General features: G+C 40.6%; 2 long non-coding RNA genes across 2 annotated transcripts; both read right to left on the bottom strand.

The window, feature by feature from the left end:
* Positions 1-1,828, bottom strand: LOC140591808 (uncharacterized). Its single transcript, XR_011992109.1, has 3 exons — positions 1,748-1,828; positions 1,409-1,494; positions 1-402 (listed from the first exon to the last, which is right to left on the bottom strand). It is a non-coding gene; the product is annotated as an uncharacterized lncRNA (long non-coding RNA).
* Positions 1,829-14,419: 12,591 nt separating this feature from the next.
* LOC140591807 (uncharacterized) lies at positions 14,420-16,247 on the bottom strand. Its single transcript, XR_011992108.1, has 3 exons — positions 16,167-16,247; positions 15,828-15,913; positions 14,420-14,821 (listed from the first exon to the last, which is right to left on the bottom strand). It is a non-coding gene; the product is annotated as an uncharacterized lncRNA (long non-coding RNA).
* Between the last annotated feature and the right edge of the window lie 1,129 nt (positions 16,248-17,376).

Genomic DNA, 17,376 nt, shown 5'->3' with positions numbered 1-17,376 from the left:
TCGTCTCCGCTCGCCCATCCTCTAGAAAAACGCTTTATTTAGATTATTTTTGTTTTCCTCCAAGTTCGTGTGCCGCCCCCCACGTGACATGAAAAAGTGCCGCCCCGGGCGGCTGCCCCGTTCGCCCATGCCTAAAACCGCCACTGCATGATGGTCATGGTTTTTAAAGCGTCTGCTGTCTCATTCACTATGTGAAGACGTGAACACATGAACATATCCAGAGCTACTCTCAAGAGAACACTTAATGATCATTTTATAATTTTATTTAAAAGAATAATCATCAAATACACTAACTGAAAACTCATAGGTGTTTAGTACAAGTGGACACATTCTCTCACCTCAGCGGTCAAGATTGAGCCCTGAAAATCTCAACATGCTTACATTTCTTCATCATAATCTGACCTGAAAAAAAGCAAAGAAATGCATGCTGCTATGATAATCTCAGGAAAATATTAACAAACATGACCCTGCACATATTGCTCTCCCATATATGCTGTTAAAGAGGAAGGACAGTTTGATTTATTCTTGTCTAATATAAAGAGAAATAACTTATTCCTTATTTTGTTCAAATGGGAGATGCGCAGCTTTATTTTATTTATTTTTCCCCCAAAAGTTAGACTCATACTTCCATAAGTTTTTTTTATTTTCATTAAAAAAAAGTTTGTTACAATAAACCATGTTCATCCAAAAACCATATCTCTTTTTATTCATTTAAGGGTCATTGTAGCTGATGATTATACTAATAATAATGATAGTTTAATACCGTATACCACGAAACCGTGATATTTTCTGAGACGATTATCATACCGTGAAAATCTCATACCGTTACAACCCTAATCCCCACCTTCAGATCAGATCACTAAGACCAATTAATCTGACTCCATTAAATTATGCTGCTGTTTGTAATAGGGTCAGTGGTGGCCTAATGGATAGGGAAGTGCACTTGTAATCGAAAGGTGCCACTGAAGTACCCTGAGCAAGGTACCACCCCCAAGCACTGCTCTCCTCTGCAATGTCATGGTGTCATATAGGTTAAATGCAGAGTACACATTTTGTTGTTGTGCACTGTGTGCTGTGGTGTGTCAATGACAACTAATCACTTCACTTATATGCCATGCACTACGAGGCATCACAGAAAATATTTAAAAAGTATGACACAAAAGGAATTGTATTACTGATTAATGAATAGTTTGTTTCCAAGTTATAAATAATATAATAACCGATACATTAGATGTTAAAAGTTATAACACCCATAAACAATGACAACTGTATTACATGAAATGGTTGCCAATTGTTAAATGGTTTCCAAATTTGCGACTAAGAGAGCCCATGCGGCAATCAATCAAATGAGTCAATCAATATATAAACAAACAAACAAATACGGAGGAACAAAACATAAAACATGCACCTCTGAGTCTCTGATTTCCGATCGGGCACTTGTGTGCTCCAGATGTGGTAGTCCCCAGCAGTCATCACTGCACACTGGTAGATCTCCTGTCATACATATCAGACCATGCATGAAAATATTAACCAAATAAGTGTTTCACCACATTTCTGTGATACTGAGCCATCTTATGAAGCATATAACACTTTCTTAGGGTGGCTGAAGGTTGGTATACATTTAGCTGCAGATCAAGTACCCACTGCAAACATACATAAGTATACATATTCTAAAAAACATGGATGTGTTAAGGTTTTTATTAAGTTGTACAACCAGGCCCTCAAAAAATATATATTGTCTTCATACCAGGGGATGCTGCAGTTGTCATACCATGAGCTGGTGCTGCTGTTGTTGTTTGTGCTTGTTCGGCTGGTGCTTCAGCTGGTGCTGCAAAAAAGCACATTTTAAACCAAATGATTTAGAATGAGTTAAATCGGTTGTACTGCATGCATTTCTCATCAACGCTATGCTGTCTAGCATTTCTGACAGATTTGTAAGTTATAGCTTTATGATCTTTCAAATTGCAAAATAAACATGAGGAATCACCTACAATTAAAAGACAAATATAACTTCACGGCACCGGACAGCAAAATTACATAAACATGACATAAACATGACATTACCACTAATAATTTAGAATGAGGGTGGAATACATACCCAAAACTGTCTGACCATTGGAATTTAACTGTATGTCCACTCCTTTGCCCAATCTCTTCTTCATGCTTTCTATGGTTCTTGAATTTCTAGCATTGTTGTAGTGACACAAAATATTTCGCATCAAAAAGACATGCGATGAGGGAGTCATCATGTTGAGAAAATGATTGTTTTTCCTCATTCCAGCAAAGAGCTGTTCAGCACACGGGCTGTTGATCCAACCACGTAACTCTGGGACCAGTTCCACCTTTCGCAAGACATCCCTGGCATCTTTTGAGTTTGCCTCATGAAATCTATCATAAAGAGCATAATGCTCAGACGATCCAGTTATAGGGTGGCCATTTTCATCAGGAACTGGCTTCTTGGTGACTAGCCATGGCAAGCTCACTTTTATCTGTCCAGTAGTGGCACATCTGATGTTATCTTCAGTAGGCTCAAGTAACCTACCCCCATGAGGTTTGAAGGGTAATGATTCTGGATCTCTTAGGTTGGTATGTGTTGCCAACCCTCTCGCAAAATCATATAATACAATGTTTGGAAAATGTTTCATCGACAATAAAAGGTCAGCAAAGTCCCGGGGGCTCTCAGCCCTTATGTTGAACTTAACACCATACACCACAGCACAAGGACAGGTGACCACAGCCCATCCACCTGTTTAAGGAAACTGTAAATCAGAGTGCAACCATTCCAAGTAATGAAACTAAGAACTGTCTGTAAAAACGGTCTCTCAGTAATAGAACACAACTTACCAGAAGCTCCCCAGATCTGTGAAAACACCTTATCATAACTCGCTCTGTTCTTCATTTCTTGTTGAAGTCTCGTTACCAGGTCCATCCGTGAGCCTTTGGGGTCTATGCCACACTGTCGGCACAGAGCACGCACAGCTTCCATCTATAATGAACATTAGTATAGTTGGTCTGGCGTGGTTCAAAAACACACATCTTTGACAAAACTGACAAAAATTGACTTAAGTTCAGTACCTTGAGCTTAAGAAGTTCATCAGTCAGTCGGTCCTCTGTGAGGTTAAACTCAGATTCCTCCTTTGCACTACAAGCAGAATACACTTCTTTGTATTCAGTGTTGAGTACAACATCCCTATCTCTTGTGTGAGGACCAATCCACGGAGCCCAACTATGGTAACTGGGATGGACGACAAATGGGTTTGACTTGTTGCCTTTAAATGATGTTAGAAAATATTATTAACATAACAGTACATTATTCCACGATAAACAAAGTAAATGCTAGAATACTGTCATCCCACCTAGAACATTGTGCGGACTGTACTTACTTGGGACCAACCCACGGCTGATCATTTCAAGGGAAACCATCTCCCAGAAATTTTCAACACTTACCTTTCCATCAAAAGTCTGAGATGGTTCCTCAATGCTGCTCACTAAGGAAAGCAAGACTTAAGTAAGCATGTTCCAAACAGTCATAGCTGGATATGTGGTGCTTGAAACAATGTAAGACTAAGAAAATGAATAAATGTGTTCACTTACCAGGCATGCTAAAAACGCCCTTCTCATGAAGGTCCATCACAACAGATACTGGATGATAACCACACGATACACAAGCATATGTGTAACCGAGGTCTGACAGTGCTTCAAAGCTTAAATAAGCCTGCAGGACCCTTTCCCTGGATGGATAGGTTTTACCAGAGGTCTTCTCCAACACATCCATGGCACTCCCTACTGCCTGATGAGTCTGTGAAATTGATGTATGACATTTAAAGGCTTTACAATATATTATTTTGATAAAGTATTCGTAATTGTTTTAAATGATTAAAACAACAGAACATGGTTCCTACCTGAAGTGTATTGCGTAGAAAATGGCACATGTATATGGACAGAAGTGTGTGGTCATCGAAATTGTGGACACCATCAGTCCACTCCTGGTATCGATATGCCATACCACACCTGTAGCACCATTTTCTGTACACTGAAATTCCTAATGGACACAAGCACCAGTAAATGTTACACATTTATCTTTCACCATTTTACACTGTGACATGTCTCTATACTTTGCACAGTACTAAAAGCCAGTGTATGAAATTATCTCAGTAAGCATACAAGTGTGAATTGCTGGGAAGGAGGCTAAGCTGCTGATAGTGGAAGTCATGGCTACACTGACATTTACAGTACATGTAGTGAGTAATGAAATGTTAAAATATCGATAATAAATATTTAAATAAAGAGAGAACATACCTTCTATGACATCAGTGATTGTTAGGATTTTAGCCTTAGATGTAATCAGCACAGGTTCGCTTAGAGGAGTGGGCTCTAAACATTCTGAGCAAAAGGTTTCTGATGGTATGAAGTGCACAGGGAAATGAATGGTCTTGACCACGTCTGAGGGGAAAATCGCAGGCAGTTTCTTCTTATGAAAAATGTATTGAACCATCCGCGACAGATTTTTGCCTTCAGGTGAGTATGGAGCTCCTTCTTCTAGGTCAAAACTTTCCATGTCAATTGGAAAATGTTCTGTGATGTTCTCCTCCACACTTCTGGTTTTTCTGAAGAGTGCCTGGTCTGTTTCAAATAAATGCCACTTGGCAACATATTTAGGTATGCATGACTGCCTTGGGTTCGCGCAAGGACAATGCCATGAAATGATTTTAGAATTGTACCTTACCACCACTCTGCCAAGCCGGCTGTAATAGGAGATAGTTGACTCGTATACAGAAATGTGCTTTTTGTAGGGGGGTCCACACACAGTCACCAGACAGGACAACGGGACTCCTGCATCATTTGCTTCTCTCTGACGTACCAAACACCTTTCCTTTTTGTCTTCCCCAAACCACTTGTCATGTACCATCACCTGCAAAACATCCTCTGTAAGTGATGGAGTGTCCATTCTGGCTGGAGGGCAGTACACGAGGGACTGAATGTGGTGGCACTCAAATGGACGAAGGTTTGACCTCTCTGCAAACTCTGCATTAATTCTGCAGATATCCAGCTCACACATTGTTTTTTGTTCAGGACCCCATGTCCTTTTAATGACACGTACTGGTGTGCTGGGTGCTATAAAAGACTTTGCTACTGCAAACACTCCATTTGTGTAATCAACACACTGAGCACTGAGGTGGTTCTGTGCCGTAATGTCCATTTTGATGGGAGTGTGACGTCTTCGAAGATGTATCCGTAGGTTCCGTCTATTAAGGATTAGGCCACAGCTAGTACACTTCACTGTTTTCTGCTTTCTTTGGGTGAGAGGGTGGTAGTGCTGGTGCTGCTGAGGAGCCAGGATCAGAGGAACATGAAGAAAGTGAGGGGTGGAGGATGGGGACTGGGGGAGGGGGACATGCAGCTTCAGAAGCAGTAAAGGAGGGAGCAGGAGAGGCGGGAGGTGACTGATGCGCTTCCGTTGTGGTTGGCTTGGTTTCACTGATGCATTGGGATACATGATGTTTAAACTGGTCTTTGCGTATTATTGTTTGGCTGCAATAAAGACAATGAAAGTGTCCTGTGGGTCTGCAATAATTGTTGCATTTGCTGATGAAGAAACCTGCAAGACGGCAACATGAAGACCAAAGCTATCAACAGAAAAGAAAGGTATACACAGAACGGGACTGGGGGAGTGAGGTCAGGAGTAGCTGATCAGAAAGTTACAGTGTCAAACAAAACACAAACATAGGTAAATTAGCTTACCAATATTCACATGACTTCAGGGACTCCCACTAAGGAACTCCACATCATTTTGTCTATCTTGATTGTAAGAAGTGCATTCTACATTTAAGCATGTGTATGTTTTAAAACCACCAAAATCAATAGACCAATAAACATCATTAGGAATTACCTCTATGCTGTACTGCATGTCTCACGTGGCTCTGAATGTGTGTTGTAAATTTGAATTGTTGGTCAGTTGCATAAGTGCAGCATGGGCATCTGAACACACCGTCTAGGCAAAACCTTGTTGCATCAGGACTGGCCTGTAAATGCGTTGGATGCTTTAAAACATAAACAATAAAACATTGTGTAAACTTACTGTTACTCTGAGGTGCACGCTCATTCTAACAACATAACATGCATGCAGAAGTAATGCAGCTTGTAAGGTTATCAGGCTGTGATATCGATAAAATATCTTATAGAGCATTCATATCATCAGCATTAACTTGAGTATCCTGAGCATCATAATATAGCCTAAACATCTGCATAATTAACAATCATAATATACTATTTTTACATAAATACCATTGAGGTTGTTGGTGTAATTTAATAATATATCGGTCACATACTCCATAACTCTTAATAAAACAATTCGGTCATCATAATCAGAAAAACTCAAAAGCACCTGTCGTAGTCTGTTTTCTACATATGCATTTGTGATAAATATTTTGCAATATTGTCATATAATTTTTAGGACATAAGGCCCAGACCTGCGGTCCCTGAAACAAAAGAGAAACAACCTAGCAGCAAAACGTACCGTCTGCGTTTTCTAGTGTTACGCCCTAAAACAAAACATATATACATGATTTATTTATTCAAATTTCATTTTAGTCTATTCAATGTGTTACCCTTCTCATGTTCTGAATCTAAGGGCATTTCAAGTCCGGAAATTTTAACTAGAGACACAATATTTAAGTAGAGGCATACCCAAGCGAAACAAGAGAAAGTGTGAAACAAGCACAACTACTTTAGCCCAAGTTTTTAAAAATGAGAAAAAGCCGTAATCAGTTTAACAGTTTTATTTCAATGTCAAAGAGAAAAAAAAACACTTCACCAAAGGCGAAGATCCATCCATAGCGGCTCTGGGTCCCGTCAGCGTAGCACAAAGCTAGCGTGATCTAGGCTGCCATTATCCAAGGAGCAGGGCCAGGCGCGTGCCACCCGTTTGAACAATGCGGGCGAAATAACTGCCTTATGGGATGCGAAGCTTGCGCATGCGCAGTGACGCAGACGCGCCTTTCAAAATGGCGGCGGCAGCAACACACGCGAAAGATCGATCTCCTGTATTTTCTTAGTTTTATTCTAAACAAGATGCCCCGATTTCATTTAAATACATTTAATAGCTGTAGGAACTAGTGAGCGGTATTTAGCAACATGCTATGTTAGAATAATGCCATCAAACGTGTCTGTTAAGCATATCACAGCGGACATACACGGAGGAAACATGGGGTAGAATCAAACAGGCCACAGGCTTTGAGATAGGCTGGCTCCCCAAGCTATTGCCCCCATTTAGCCCGAATGTCATAGACCTCTCCCCCCCCCCACATCCTGACAAAGATGTATTTAGTTGTATTTTGTTATCAGGGTGATCGTCCGTTCGCAGGCCACTTTGGCCATGTGGTGTAGTCATAAACCGTCGCGGATGTTTACCCGAAACCGGGGCATCAAACAAAGAATAAGGATTCCTTAGACAACCCATTTCAAAATATGGCAGCAACAAACGGAGTGCCCAGTTATTTCAAATAAACCATGACCTTTTTTTTAAAGTATTGAAGCACTTTTCTACCAATGTGAATAATAAACATTTTAGACAAAAAAAATCAACGAATAACGCTGGTAATTCGTTGTCAAAATGAGCGTACGGCATTAGCCCAGAAGAGGGGTGGCAATTTGCATATGTGAAAGCCTATGTGAATGAGACACAGGTCCAAAACTTTTAACTAGAGACACAATATTTAAGTAGAGGCATACCCAAGCGAAACAAGAGAAAGTGTGAAACAAGCACAACTACTTTAGCCCAAGTTTTTAAAAATGAGAAAAAGCCGTAATCAGTTTAACAGTTTTATTTCAATGTCAAAGAGAAAAAAAAACACTTCACCAAAGGCGAAGATCCATCCATAGCGGCTCTGGGTCCCGTCAGCGTAGCACAAAGCTAGCGTGATCTAGGCTGCCATTATCCAAGGAGCAGGGCCAGGCGCGTGCCACCCGTTTGAACAATGCGGGCGAAATAACTGCCTTATGGGATGCGAAGCTTGCGCATGCGCAGTGACGCAGACGCGCCTTTCAAAATGGCGGCGGCAGCAACACACGCGAAAGATCGATCTCCTGTATTTTCTTAGTTTTATTCTAAACAAGATGCCCCGATTTCATTTAAATACATTTAATAGCTGTAGGAACTAGTGAGCGGTATTTAGCAACATGCTATGTTAGAATAATGCCATCAAACGTGTCTGTTAAGCATATCACAGCGGACATACACGGAGGAAACATGGGGTAGAATCAAACAGGCCACAGGCTTTGAGATAGGCTGGCTCCCCAAGCTATTGCCCCCATTTAGCCCGAATGTCATAGACCTCTCCCCCCCCCCCCACATCCTGACAAAGATGTATTTAGTTGTATTTTGTTATCAGGGTGATCGTCCGTTCGCAGGCCACTTTGGCCATGTGGTGTAGTCATAAACCGTCGCGGATGTTTACCCGAAACCGGGGCATCAAACAAAGAATAAGGATTCCTTAGACAACCCATTTCAAAATATGGCAGCAACAAACGGAGTGCCCAGTTATTTCAAATAAACCATGACCTTTTTTTTAAAGTATTGAAGCACTTTTCTACCAATGTGAATAATAAACATTTTAGACAAAAAAAATCAACGAATAACGCTGGTAATTCGTTGTCAAAATGAGCGTACGGCATTAGCCCAGAAGAGGGGTGGCAATTTGCATATGTGAAAGCCTATGTGAATGAGACACAGGTCCAAAACTTTTAACTAGAGACACAATATTTAAGTAGAGGCATACCCAAGCGAAACAAGAGAAAGTGTGAAACAAGCACAACTACTTTAGCCCAAGTTTTTAAAAATGAGAAAAAGCCGTAATCAGTTTAACAGTTTTATTTCAATGTCAAAGAGAAAAAAAAACACTTCACCAAAGGCGAAGATCCATCCATAGCGGCTCTGGGTCCCGTCAGCGTAGCACAAAGCTAGCGTGATCTAGGCTGCCATTATCCAAGGAGCAGGGCCAGGCGCGTGCCACCCGTTTGAACAATGCGGGCGAAATAACTGCCTTATGGGATGCGAAGCTTGCGCATGCGCAGTGACGCAGACGCGCCTTTCAAAATGGCGGCGGCAGCAACACACGCGAAAGATCGATCTCCTGTATTTTCTTAGTTTTATTCTAAACAAGATGCCCCGATTTCATTTAAATACATTTAATAGCTGTAGGAACTAGTGAGCGGTATTTAGCAACATGCTATGTTAGAATAATGCCATCAAACGTGTCTGTTAAGCATATCACAGCGGACATACACGGAGGAAACATGGGGTAGAATCAAACAGGCCACAGGCTTTGAGATAGGCTGGCTCCCCAAGCTATTGCCCCCATTTAGCCCGAATGTCATAGACCTCCCCCCCCCCCCCCCACATCCTGACAAAGATGTATTTAGTTGTATTTTGTTATCAGGGTGATCGTCCGTTCGCAGGCCACTTTGGCCATGTGGTGTAGTCATAAACCGTCGCGGATGTTTACCCGAAACCGGGGCATCAAACAAAGAATAAGGATTCCTTAGACAACCCATTTCAAAATATGGCAGCAACAAACGGAGTGCCCAGTTATTTCAAATAAACCATGACCTTTTTTTAAAGTATTGAAGCACTTTTCTACCAATGTGAATAATAAACATTTTAGACAAAAAAAATCAACGAATAACGCTGGCAATTCGTTGTCAAAATGAGCGTACGGCATTAGCCCAGAAGAGGGGTGGCAATTTGCATATGTGAAAGCCTATGTGAATGAGACACAGGTCCCAAACTTTTAACTAGAGACACAATATTTAAGTAGAGGCATACCCAAGCGAAACAAGAGAAAGTGTGAAACAAGCACAACTATTTTAGCGGTGAGGGTAAAATGCGGACCGTTTACAAACAGCGGATTCCGTGTTTAATAGTGTTGAGGCAATGTTTTCTAGCCATTTAAGAAAGGCAGCAAAGGTTTTTTTTTATACCTTTAAACATTAACAAAAACCGCTAATGTCTTTTCTTTAAAATTTTCAAGTCTATTTCTGTCTGGTTTTTCGCGATAAGTTGCGTGAACGCCTGAGTTAGTGTGTTTTTGGGGCTTGGATACACATCGAGGTCCTGACAGAAATAATTATGTCTGCTTTCACAAACCTAAAGTTAAACTTTAAAGCCCATCGGCGTGTGTGTGTGTGTGTGTGTGCTTGTGCACATGAGCACAAGCACATGGTTCAATGTAACTGTAGCAGCTTATTCCATTCATTCATTGTGCACATACACACATACACTCACCTAAAGGATTATTAGGAACACCATACTAATATGGTGTTTGACCCCCTTTCGCCTTCAGAACTGCCTTAATTCTACGTGGCATTGATTCAACAAGGTGCTGAAAGCATTCTTTAGAAATGTTGGCCCATATTGATAGGATAGCATCTTGCAGTTGATGGAGATTTGTGGGATGCACATCCAGGGCACGAAGCTCCCGTTCCAACACATCCCAAAGATGCTCTATTGGGTTGAGATCTGGTGACTGTTGGGGCCATTGTAGTACAGTGAACTCACTGTCATGTTCAAGAAATCAATTTGAAATGATTCGAGCTTTGTGACATGGTGCATTATCCTGCTGGAAGTAGCCATCAGAGGATGGGTACATGGTGGTCATAAAGGGATGGACATGGTCAGAAACAATGCTCAGGTAGGCCGTGGCATTTAAACGATGCCCAATTGGCACTAAGGGGCCTAAAGTGTGCCAAGAAAACATCCCCCACACCATTACACCACCACCAGCAGCCTGCACAGTGGTAACAAGGCATGATGGATCCATGTTCTCATTCTGTTTACGCCAAATTCTGACTCTACCATTTGAATGTCTCAACAGAAATCGAGACTCATCAGACCAGGCAACATTTTTCCAGTCTTCGACTGTCCAATTTTGGTGAGCTCGTGCAAATTGTAGCCTCTTTTTCCTATTTGTAGTGGAGATGAGTGGTACCCGGTGGGGTCTTCTGCTGTTGTAGCCCATCCGCCTCAAGGTTGTGCGTGTTGTGGTTTCACAAATGCTTTGCTGCATACCTCGGTTGTAACGAGTGGTTATTTCAGCCAAAGTTGCTCTTCTATCAGCTTGAATCAGTCGGACCATTCTCCTCTGACCTCTAGCATCAACAAGGCATTTTCGCCCAACGGGACTGCCGCATACTGGATGTTTTTCCCTTTGCACACCATTCTTTGTAAACCCTAGAAATGGTTGTGTGTGAAAATCCCAGTAACTGAGCAGATTGTGAAATACTCAGACCGGCCCGTCTGGCACCAACAACTATGCCACGCTCAAAATTGCTTAAATCACCTTTCTTTCCCATTCTGACATTCAGTTTGGAGTTCAGGAGATTGTCTTGACCAGGACCACACCCCTAAATGCATTGAAGCAACTGCCATGTGATTGGTTGATTAGATAATTGCATTAATGAGAAATTGAACAGGTGTTCCTAATAATCCTTTAGGTGAGCATATATGCTATGTCTAGATCTCCTGGGGAAATCAAGAGTGTTGCCCACAAACATTGTTCAGCTTTTGGCCTAACATGGTCCTTGCGTGTTTTAAAGTTGCGTGAAGTGGAGTGAGGAGCATTCTGAACATCAAACTATTTTAAGATAAATTGTCTGTAACAGGAAATTTAGTTTCTCAATTTATTTCTTATATATTATTTTGTTAATTATTGAGTTCAAAGTTTTGTAGTAAATGGTGATATTGTCATCAATTTGGTGATAATGCGAGCCAAACATTTCTCGAAAATGACATTTGCATACAGTAAGTAAAACATTCTGAAATCATATTTCTATTTTATTCTGCTGCTGCTTACATGTTTACATCTCTGTCTCTCTCGCTCTCTCTCTCCAGGACAGTGAAAGTAGGACTATTTACCCTTGTTTATGTAGCTGTAGGATGGCCATAATATAGTTTCAATCCGATATCGATGTAATGCTTGTCTGTGATGATTGGTTAACATATTGATTGGTGTATTAATATAGCCGGAAAGTAATAAAACCCATTGCAATCAAGTATACAGTGCCTTATAAAAGTATTCAGTTATCATAATTTTACTCAATTACAAAGGATAGTTAAACGTTTTCCAAATGAGCATTTTATTGCATTTCCAAAGGCACTGTAACTTATTTCTGTGCCAACATTAAAATTAAATAAACTTATGATTTAATGTCGATATGAGATGACAAATTATTCACAAATGATACAGAGGTGCCACTCATTTCCACATACAGTAACTCATCACAATTGGGTGCCACTGTGCTTTTTAATGAAAAGCTGATAAAACTTAAAATGTGGTTCGGTCATGTGTGTAGTCTGTGTGTAGACAAGGAAACAGAGGCATAGTAGCTGTTATTTTTTTATTCCAAAGTCATCCAATTTGCTATTTTCCTTACATACCCACCCATTCACTCACTCACTCACTGACCCACCCACCCATTCACACACCCAAGTCTTCCGTAAGGTGTTTGCAGAACTCGCTGCAGAACCCAGGCTGTGTGAAGTTCCCCTCGTCTTCCACGCCCAATGTAGCCTATGGGACAATAAATAATAAGCAAGCATACTTAGTATCAAAACAGAGCAACAATGTTTTTCATTGCATACTTTCAAGAAAATATTCAGGACCTGACACACAATAAATTGTTCTGGTGACTTTCTTTTTGCAACCACTGACTTCAGCAACAATTGTCAACATTCTTACACAGTATGCATACCTGGTAAGCTGTTCTTATAAGTCTCTAGACAGTGCTGGCAGCATTCCAGGCGATACAATCGTCGGAATTGTGCTTGATAGGCCGCACTGTACAGTTTCCATGGGACTACACCTGTAGGTTTCAAATTTAAGAATGATTCATTAGAGTAAAATCCCTTGTTAATGGGAATACAAACATCCTAACTCAAAGGGTATTCAAATATCATAATATGTTTTATACCTACTGTCAAGCCACTGAAAATGCGCTCGGGCACGGAATGTTTCCCTTCCGACTAAGTCCCAAAAAAAGGTGACAAACAAGTGACAGCTTTAAAAAAGCTTTGTCACCCTCGAACAGGACTACTTCTAAAAGGATATCCTCCAGGACGTCGAGGGGGATCTGTGAAAGAAATCATACAAGCACGCAAATATTATTTTACAATAGTTCTGTAATATAACAAAAACAGACAAAAATAGCATGACTTCTACATTCCAACTCCAACTGCTTAAAATGAAGCTCATTGTTTTCACATTTTTGTAGGGTACAGCACAGTAAGCACAGAGAAAAAAAGAGAAAAACAGCAGGTTCAGCTGTAAGATCAGCTACATAAATACCTGTTCAATGGAGATGGAACCCATTCCTCCTCCTCTACCATCTGTGCTTTCAACACATTGAATTTTCCTAAAAGAAATTATATTGTCACAACTATTGTAAAACTATGACATATTGTAATGGTATCACATAGAGTTGACTCCACCTGAGGGCACAGGTGTAAAACAATTTGATCACGTTGGGCACCAGACCTGGAAAAAGGCAGTCATGATACTACCAGCTTGTCAGACTGAAAGGCTTATATGCATATGGGTCAGAACAATGCATCAGAGTGATAAATATTACAGCATCAACTTTGTAAGGTGTATCAATCCCCACTAGGGTTGTAACGGTATACCGGTATGGCGGTTTATTGTGATATTGACATGTACGATTATCATATCATGCACATTTGCCTATCCGCGGTTTGGAAAAAAAAAAAAGAAACCAGATCTCACCTGCGCTGCTGTGTATATGCAACTTCTTTCCGCTTTACTGCTTAGACTCCACCCATAAATGCACAGCGGCGAAAATGTCCGATAGTGGCTGCAAATTCTAATCTCTATTTCCCGCCGAAAAAAAAATTAAAATCTGCAGTATGGGAATATTTTGGGTATCCGAAAAATGATCGTGGGGTGGATATCCAGTTTGCAAGAAATGTGGACGAACAGTGGCCGCAAAAGGAGGAAATACGTCGAACATGTTCTCCCATATTCGCGAACACCATCCCTCCGTGAAGATAAAGGTAAGTTCCATTTATAACTTAAAGCCGTATTATTTCTGTGATGCAGAGGGAATCCCGGAATCCAGTCATGTAATTGGAGTCAATTACAGTATAATTCAGATGCCACGTAAAATGTCCGATTTGATAGATAGATGGATGAATAAATCAAAATATAGCTGTGCAGCAAATTAAATCGCGATGTGCGTCTGTGAATATACAGCGCAAAAAGACTGCCGCTTGCTCATTAACCAACTACCCCCCCCCCCCACACACACACACACACACACACACAGCGGCACAGATGATTATTTTGTCCTCCAGGTTCGTGTGCCGCCCCCCATAGAATCCCTCCCGGCGCCCTCCCAACTTCATCCCTTATCGTCTCCGCTCGCCCATCCTCTAGAAAAACGCTTTATTTAGATTATTTTTGTTTTCCTCCAAGTTCGTGTGCCGCCCCCCACGTGACATGAAAAAGTGCCGCCCCGGGCGGCTGCCCCGTTCGCCCATGCCTAAAACCGCCACTGCATGATGGTCATGGTTTTTAAAGCGTCTGCTGTCTCATTCACTATGTGAAGACGTGAACACATGAACATATCCAGAGCTACTCTCAAGAGAACACTTAATGATCATTTTATAATTTTATTTAAAAGAATAATCATCAAATACACTAACTGAAAACTCATAGGTGTTTAGTACAAGTGGACACATTCTCTCACCTCAGCGGTCAAGATTGAGCCCTGAAAATCTCAACATGCTTACATTTCTTCATCATAATCTGACCTGAAAAAAAGCAAAGAAATGCATGCTGCTATGATAATCTCAGGAAAATATTAACAAACATGACCCTGCACATATTGCTCTCCCATATATGCTGTTAAAGAGGAAGGACAGTTTGATTTATTCTTGTCTAATATAAAGAGAAATAACTTATTCCTTATTTTGTTCAAATGGGAGATGCGCAGCTTTATTTTATTTATTTTTCCCCCAAAAGTTAGACTCATACTTCCATAAGTTTTTTTTATTTTCATTAAAAAAAAGTTTGTTACAATAAACCATGTTCATCCAAAAACCATATCTCTTTTTATTCATTTAAGGGTCATTGTAGCTGATGATTATACTAATAATAATGATAGTTTAATACCGTATACCACGAAACCGTGATATTTTCTGAGACGATTATCATACCGTGAAAATCTCATACCGTTACAACCCTAATCCCCACCTTCAGATCAGATCACTAAGACCAATTAATCTGACTCCATTAAATTATGCTGCTGTTTGTAATAGGGTCAGTGGTGGCCTAATGGATAGGGAAGTGCACTTGTAATCGAAAGGTGCCACTGAAGTACCCTGAGCAAGGTACCACCCCCAAGCACTGCTCTCCTCTGCAATGTCATGGTGTCATATAGGTTAAATGCAGAGTACACATTTTGTTGTTGTGCACTGTGTGCTGTGGTGTGTCAATGACAACTAATCACTTCACTTATATGCCATGCACTACGAGGCATCACAGAAAATATTTAAAAAGTATGACACAAAAGGAATTGTATTACTGATTAATGAATAGTTTGTTTCCAAGTTATAAATAATATAATAACCGATACATTAGATGTTAAAAGTTATAACACCCATAAACAATGACAACTGTATTACATGAAATGGTTGCCAATTGTTAAATGGTTTCCAAATTTGCGACTAAGAGAGCCCATGCGGCAATCAATCAAATGAGTCAATCAATATATAAACAAACAAACAAATACGGAGGAACAAAACATAAAACATGCACCTCTGAGTCTCTGATTTCCGATCGGGCACTTGTGTGCTCCAGATGTGGTAGTCCCCAGCAGTCATCACTGCACACTGGTAGATCTCCTGTCATACATATCAGACCATGCATGAAAATATTAACCAAATAAGTGTTTCACCACATTTCTGTGATACTGAGCCATCTTATGAAGCATATAACACTTTCTTAGGGTGGCTGAAGGTTGGTATACATTTAGCTGCAGATCAAGTACCCACTGCAAACATACATAAGTATACATATTCTAAAAAACATGGATGTGTTAAGGTTTTTATTAAGTTGTACAACCAGGCCCTCAAAAAATATATATTGTCTTCATACCAGGGGATGCTGCAGTTGTCATACCATGAGCTGGTGCTGCTGTTGTTGTTTGTGCTTGTTCGGCTGGTGCTTCAGCTGGTGCTGCAAAAAAGCACATTTTAAACCAAATGATTTAGAATGAGTTAAATCGGTTGTACTGCATGCATTTCTCATCAACGCTATGCTGTCTAGCATTTCTGACAGATTTGTAAGTTATAGCTTTATGATCTTTCAAATTGCAAAATAAACATGAGGAATCACCTACAATTAAAAGACAAATATAACTTCACGGCACCGGACAGCAAAATTACATAAACATGACATAAACATGACATTACCACTAATAATTTAGAATGAGGGTGGAATACATACCCAAAACTGTCTGACCATTGGAATTTAACTGTATGTCCACTCCTTTGCCCAATCTCTTCTTCATGCTTTCTATGGTTCTTGAATTTCTAGCATTGTTGTAGTGACACAAAATATTTCGCATCAAAAAGACATGCGATGAGGGAGTCATCATGTTGAGAAAATGATTGTTTTTCCTCATTCCAGCAAAGAGCTGTTCAGCACACGGGCTGTTGATCCAACCACGTAACTCTGGGACCAGTTCCACCTTTCGCAAGACATCCCTGGCATCTTTTGAGTTTGCCTCATGAAATCTATCATAAAGAGCATAATGCTCAGACGATCCAGTTATAGGGTGGCCATTTTCATCAGGAACTGGCTTCTTGGTGACTAGCCATGGCAAGCTCACTTTTATCTGTCCAGTAGTGGCACATCTGATGTTATCTTCAGTAGGCTCAAGTAACCTACCCCCATGAGGTTTGAAGGGTAATGATTCTGGATCTCTTAGGTTGGTATGTGTTGCCAACCCTCTCGCAAAATCATATAATACAATGTTTGGAAAATGTTTCATCGACAATAAAAGGTCAGCAAAGTCCCGGGGGCTCTCAGCCCTTATGTTGAACTTAACACCATACACCACAGCACAAGGACAGGTGACCACAGCCCATCCACCTGTTTAAGGAAACTGTAAATCAGAGTGCAACCATTCCAAGTAATGAAACTAAGAACTGTCTGTAAAAACGGTCTCTCAGTAATAGAACACAACTTACCAGAAGCTCCCCAGATCTGTGAAAACACCTTATCATAACTCGCTCTGTTCTTCATTTCTTGTTGAAGTCTCGTTACCAGGTCCATCCGTGAGCCTTTGGGGTCTATGCCACAC

This window comes from Paramormyrops kingsleyae, chromosome 6, assembly GCF_048594095.1.
Source record: "Paramormyrops kingsleyae isolate MSU_618 chromosome 6, PKINGS_0.4, whole genome shotgun sequence".
In the NCBI taxonomy this organism is placed as follows: Eukaryota; Metazoa; Chordata; class Actinopteri; order Osteoglossiformes; family Mormyridae; genus Paramormyrops; species Paramormyrops kingsleyae.
Note: the sequence above shows the minus strand (reverse complement) of the source record. Positions and strands in the feature narration are given on the sequence as shown.